Raw genomic sequence first — 7414 nt, 5'->3', positions numbered from 1 at the left:
CAAATGCTATTCTTCTAATTTCACAACCTCTCTAGTATCTCTGTTTCAGGAGTGGAAGAAGGGGAGGAGGAAAAGAGATAAAGATAAATTTGCTTCAAAGCCAATGATATTCCCCCTCACCCTTATTTTATAACACTATTTGTTAAAACAAAGTCCCTTCTAAGACAAAGGGGTAAAACATCTTGGTGATCCAATACAAATACATTTTAAAAATTCTTTTTAAGAATTCTTTATCATAAATAAGAACACGCATTAGCAGAATACTTTTCACACTTCAGAATTACATCTAGTTTTTCAACCCAATGACTTAAACTGCTACATTAAGCCTAAAGAGCATAAGAAATTAGAGTCTTCTCAATTTATTTAGTTTCACTTCAGGGATGGTAAAGTGCTTTGCCAGCTTTTCCATTTTCACCAGTCTGAATAATTAATTGTTTTAAATGCCATTTACATTTTCTGATGAAAAGCAATACTTAAAATTTCATAAATAATAAGCATGCATAATTTTTGTTTCAATTACTGAATTTATAATCTCTCTGAATGCTATTCAATGCATTGCTAATGTATTTTTGGCCAATAATTTCTAAATAGATGGCTTTCTGATTTATACTTTTTTCCCCTGGAAGTACATATCTCAAGCTTTTCTTCATCCTATAGGTGCAAATAAAAACAAATTCTTCAATGTACTGACCACATATATTTATATTTCAGGATTTATGGCTAGTCTACATTTTTTAAATGCAATTATAGTCATACTTTCCCCTTCATCATTCTAGAGCAATTGTTAAATATAAGATAAATGAAACTTTTTTCACTTTCATTTGTTAGAATTACACTGAAATCACCAACCAGAATGGCAACTAGAAACAAAAGTTAAAATTTGTTACAATAAATCTGGAATATTCTACAAGTATGATAGTGTTACTTACTCATGCTTTCTAGCCAAAGATGACACCTCCCATCTTTAGCCTGTGGCTCTAAACCACCCACTTACAGAATTACTGGAAGTAAAACCAGAAAAACTTTTGCAATTATTGTGCAAAAGTGCAATGTCCCTACTGACATACAAAAGTTGAGAATCAATATTTTCTGGGCCAAAATACATAAATTGGGTGTTAACAAGGGTTACACTGGAAGCTGTATTGGGTGTTATTGCTAAAAATAATAATTGCTTAAATATTCTTCCATTACTTCCTTCTCACACCAGTAAGTTCTGCCTGCTTTTATATTTTTTCTCATGGTTTTAGAAAATATCTGTTTTATGGGGGTCACCAAGGGACGTCTAATCAAGGGATCTCCAAGTCTGTTACATCTGTTACATCTGTTTATAAATATATTTATAACATATATATTAACATATATATATTTATTACATCTGTTTATAAATATATTAGGACTGATTCAGTAAATTTGGAGAAAGAGTAACTTAAGGTAATTAGAGTTGTCTTGTGCTCATACTGAGGGAGTCACAATTAATAATGGCAGACATTACAGCTACTTGACCTTGCTTAGGAACTCCATCAGATGAAAATATTGTAAGATCACGTGGGGTCTCTACCTCTAGAATGTCTGGAAGAAACAACCCCTGAACACCCACCATCTTGTTCCTTTTTTTTTTTTTTTTAGTTATTGAATGCTCATACCAGTATTAGTGAGGAAATGTGAATGTTTATTAGAAATCAGTCAGGAGTCTCCAAAGATCAGGTAAATGAACATTTATAGTGAAAGTACCATCTAATAATTTTAACTGAAGGCCTTTGGCAACTAATGCTTAATTGCTCTGGTCTGTTTGAATCTTCAGTGAACAGTGTTTCCAAGTAATTCTCTCAATTTAAAATAAATGTAATTGCTAACAAAGCCATATGTAACCTGCACAGTGAATGGTTCAGTGATTAGTGACTAGAATCTCACTTAGGCAACGATTCATAGTGGAAGCTCAAGCTATCAAAATCATTCTGATTACAGTGCTTGCTACAAGGATCAGGCATAGGCTGAGGGAATTAATTTTACTTCTGTGGGACAGAGACCAAAAGCAGTTCTTTTTACTGATATAGTTTACTGTTGTCAGATCATAAATCAAATATCATATAATGTTTTATTTGTCAGATGCAATGCCAGTCTCCTCTTAGAATACTTCCTAAAGAAATACTTTTTTCGTGACAGGGTTACTGACAATCTAAGAAAGTATGAGGTGGAGTTTCACAGTCTTGGCAATCCTACCTATCAGATCACTCTTTTGTTGCCTGTGTATGTTATATAGAGAGTCTATGAAAAGTTTATCACAAGTTAAACATCACAAGTTATAAAAGGCTTTTGTATCATTAACATCTGTCATTCTATATTATTTTTAGACTATAAATCACTGTAAGCCTGAACCTTGATACACCTTGTAATAACTCTATTTCCAGTGGAAACAGTGGGAATTGTGCACTGTTGAGGACTTAAATGTTTTGTGTTTTCATAGATCCTAAAATTGCATATAATCTGCATTTTAGTTATTTATTAACAGCAGGCAAAGGTAGCTTCATTTCCACAAAATAGAACCAACTATTAAAAACAAGCCCCCAAACCAATCAACCAATCTACATATCATCTTTGTTTTATATTAATATAAGTTAATCTTCAAAGTAAACCATACCCCATGACTTCTTAACTTAGGGGACCAGCATCCTATTTCTGTAAACTACCTTATTTTTGCAGTTCATTTTTTAAAAAAACTTTTTAAAATGCTTTGAATGTTCCTATCTCATCAATATCTTGTAGACATCAACAGCATACCCTTCACTCATATGAGACATCACAATTACGTAAGTCTGAGAGAGGCTTACTGATTTTTTTCCCTTTATTTTTATCCATTAAAAGTATCAACAACATTGAGAAGCCTTAAAAAGGAAGCTGTTAAATGATATATTATGTAATGTACTACAACCTTAACCTACCCCATCCAACTGGAAAATATTAACCTCAAGAACAACAACAATAATAAAGAAAATAATAACAAAATATATACTTTGATTTCTCATTTTATCAAGTTTCAGTGGGTTATGTAAAAGAATCTGTTGTCCATAACTATAAGTCATCCATATGAAGAGAAAAATTGATATTTGTAAACTAAAGACGTACAGGCTATGTAGTCAAGCTTTTCACCCACATGCATTACCTCATTACCCTGTAAGCATTCAATAACACAGTTAAACATAAAATTCATACAACTATATAAATGTGACAAATAAGAAAAAGGAAAGAATATGAGTATCATTTTACTTACCTATGACCAAATATCTATTTCGACATTTAACTTCCACAGATGCCTAGAGCAAATTATGGTTATGGAAGGCAAACAATTACATATGCACGCTTGGTACGGAAACTTCCCAGATTTTTGTCTCTTTCTCAAGTGGAGATACAAATACACTGCCACATATCTGATGTCACTCCCACTAAGGTTTATACAACTTTTTAGGGACCTGGAATCAACTGAGTCCATAAACAGGCACTGCATTGTCTTACAGAAGACATCTAAAAACAAACAACTCACAACAAACACGTACTTGCCAAGCAATGGAAAATGGTGCTTGAACTAATGCTGACCTGAATTAAACACTCATCCTTTAAAGCACAGCAGTGTTTGGAGGCAGAGTACATTGTGTCTGTGTTAGCACATATGTGTATTTAATGAGAAGGCTGTAGCTGGGCCAAAGAGCATTGTTTGCATCACACAAAGCATTAGAAATTGTATAATTGCAGTACATACTCTCCTCACCCCAACTGTGGTGGCTTTAGCCATGATTAGTACAGTGACAGAGCTGAGTTCACATGACCTTGTTTTTCCAGCTCCTGAGCAGGCTCGAGCAAGAGCAGCCCAGGCCTCTCTGCCTGAATACAGCTGCCATGCATACCTGTATTAGAGACAACTGAAAGCTATTTCACCTTTCTGCAGCAATGCAGCTGTTTAAAACCAAGCAGAAGTCACAGTTTGCTGATAATGTGCTCAGAAGTACTATCCCCACCTGTTGCCTTGTTAGGAAAGATGTTGAGCACACTGGAAAGGAGTTATTGTCCCTTAATGATTTTAAGTATAGTTGATGTTAATTATAACTATGAGTACAGTTTGTATTTAATACATTTCTATTTCATTATAAAGTTACAACATCAGATAAGCAATGTTCCCTATTTGGGAGCATCTCAATTCTGGTATAGACAGATGACTGCTTGAGAGGAAAATAAATGGATAAGGGAATCAGGCACAAGAAGTAAAACATAGATCAACAAATCATATTTATATAACTGTCAAATCACATAGCTTCTACCAAACAGTTGAGCGGGTAATTCTTTAAGTAGAACATTGTTTTGGTATCTTTCACACAGATCCCTGCACCTGCACAGATGTGATTTAAAAATACTAGGTCCCTTGCACAGGTGGGGGATGTGAACATGCAGAGTAAGGTCCAACACAGTGCATGATACATTAAAATGCACAGTTGTCTGAGTGAAACCAAATAAAATTCACTGGCTCCATAATTGCAAATAATTGCCTAATAGTAAAACTAAAGTAAATAAAGTCATTACCTACTTACACTATTCCATGGTGCATGATACAACTAAGCACAGTAGACATTTTACATTGTCACACAGAATGTCTAAGTACTTTATGTAGTTATATATAAGTATATATAAATGTATAATATAATTTTATAGTTTTAAATATTATAACTCTCAAGAGTATTGAGCAGTATTCCTTACAAAAATGAAGGGGAAAAGCTCCACCTTCACATCCAGTTGCAGTTTTCCAGTTGCAATTGCAATTTGCAGATTAGTTCAACCAACAGTTAAAATCCTATTAAAACAAATGGGACTTAGGTGTATGCTTAGGTAAACCTTAGAAATAGAGATTGCGCTGAACAGGAAGTTTTTACTTATTTGGGACTGTATCTGGTGCAGGTGCCCAGGTGCTGGCAGCAGCAGCAGCAGCAGTGGGGGCTGCAGGGGCAGCCCCTGTGAGAAGCGGCGGGGCTGTCCCGCGCTGGACCCAGCCAGTTCCAGCCGGCTCCAACAGCCCCAGCGCAGGGCCCAGCTGAGCCCCTCAGCCATGGGTCGGCGCCTCAGGGAAAGCCTGGGTGAGGAAGGGCAAGGGCAATATGCCCATGAAGCCCAGAGAACAATGCAGAGGAGCTGACTTCTATCTCAACACAAAGGGGAACAAGAGGGCAGCTTTTGCTTTACATGAACAGCTATCAACCGTTGAATGGATTAACTGGACGTGTAAATGCCTCCCTGAGTTAGCCAGACCAGTATGGGGAAAATGAACACTGCTTTGGCCCAACAGAGAGTACAAAAACCAGACAATCAGCTAAAGAACTTTGAAGAGAACAACGGGCTTGAGCTGGTTTCAACCCATGTATTTCTTCCTGGCATGTGGGGACACCCAGCGCCGTGATGGTGAGTGTATCATAGATGCCGGTAATGGGAAATACATTGGTACTATGTTTAAACTGTGTATTGCTATATTTTGCTAAGTGCATGTGGTGGGTTGACGCTGGCTGGATACCAGGTGCCAACCAAAGCCACTGTGTCACTCCCTTTCCTCAGCTGGACAGGGGAGAGAAAATACAACAAAAGGCTCGTGAGTCAAGACAAGGTCATGCACCAATTACTGTCACAGGCAAAACAGACTCAACTCGGGGAAATTAATTTATTACCAATCAAATCAGAGTAAGGTACTGAGAAAATAAAAACTAAATCTTAAAACACCTTCTCCCCATTCCTCCCTTCTTCTAGGGCTTAACTTCGCTCCTGGTTTTCTCTACTTCCTCCCATCCCAAGCAGCCCAGGGGGACAGGGAATGGGGGTTGCAGTCAGTTCATCACACGTTGTCTCTGATGCAACTTCCTCCTCAGGGGGAGGACTCCTCACTCTTCCCTGGCTCCAGCGTGGGGTCCTTGCCACAGGAGACAGTCCTCCACGAACTCCTCCAATGTGCGTCCTTCCCATGGGCTACAGTTCATCACAAACTGCTCCAGTGTGGATCCATGCCATTGGGTTCAGTCCTTCAGGAACAGAATGCTCCAGTGTGGGTCTCCCACAGGGTCACAAGTCCTGCCAGCTGACACGCTCTGGCGTGGGCTCCTCTGTCTCTATGGGTCCACAGGTCCTGCCAGGAGCCTGCTCCAACACGGGCTTCCCATGCGGTCACAGCTTCCTTCAGGCACATCCACCTGCTCTGGCATGGGGTCCTCCAGGGGCTGCAGGTGGGTATCGTCTGCTCCACTGTTAACCTCCATGGGCTGCAGGGGGACAGCCTGCCTCACCATGGTCTTCACCATGGGCTGCAGGGGAATCTCTGCTCTGGCACCTGGAGCACCTCCTCCCCCTCCTTCTTCACTGACCTTGGTGTCTGCAGAGTTGTTCCTCTCACATATTCTCACTCCTCTCTCCAGCTGCAATTGCGCAGGTTTTTTTTCTCCTTCTTAAATGTGTTATCCCAGGGGTGCTACCACTGTCGCTGATGGGTTTGGCCTTGGCCTGCAGCAGGTCAGTGTTGGAACTTGGTGGCATTGGCTCTGTTGTACATAGGGGAAGCTTCTAGCAGCTTCTCACTGAAGCCATCCCTGTAGCCACTGCACTACCGATACCTTGTCACACAAACCCAATACACATGTATTGTGTTTTCAGTAATTTTTGTATGACTCTGCTAAATCAGAAATCCTGTGTAACATCAAATATCTTCAAATAAGTATATTCAGTATTAACCATTATAACCTCCACAAGTGGAATATCTAAAAGAATCTGGTCAGAGTATTTAAGTCTCAGTCTCACCATCCTACTCTATTTTAATTGGTAATAAATTAAATTAATTTTCCTGGAGTTGAGTGTGTTTTGCCCACGACAGTAATTGGTCAGGGATCTCCCTGTCTTTATCTCAACCCAGGAGTTTTTCCATTTTATTTCCTCCCCCTGTCCTGTCGAGGAGGAGGAGGAGGAGTGAGAGAACACCTGAGTGGGCAACTGGTCAGCCAAGGTCAATCTTGGGTTGCCCAAAACGGGCAAGTAACCACACAAATTAACAGTTCAGTCTTGATTATTTCAATTTAAGAATAATGTCACAGTTTTCTAGCTACAAAGAGAACAATCTAACTTGCAAACTAACTGTGAGATGAGAATATAAAACATTCAGCAAGTAGATACAGCACAGACTACTCTTCTCAGCTGTTGGTGGAAGACTTGTCAAGTGACCTTGTTGCTGTTTAAAACGTTCCACTGTAGCAGAGTTCCACTGCTTTGTACTTCAAGTCATACAAAGGAAAATGTACATGAGGCTGTGAGACTGTACCAACTCAAGAAATTAAAAGAGTTAAAAGTGAAATATCACTGCATTTCTTCCTTGCTCAGGACATAGGGATATTGTATCTGACTA

Source organism: Nipponia nippon, unplaced genomic scaffold (genome assembly GCF_047370975.1).
Source record: "Nipponia nippon isolate SJK-2023a ecotype South Korea unplaced genomic scaffold, ASM4737097v1 scaffold_1, whole genome shotgun sequence".
Lineage (NCBI taxonomy): Eukaryota > Metazoa > Chordata > Aves > Pelecaniformes > Threskiornithidae > Nipponia > Nipponia nippon.
This window is presented reverse-complemented; position numbering follows the sequence as displayed.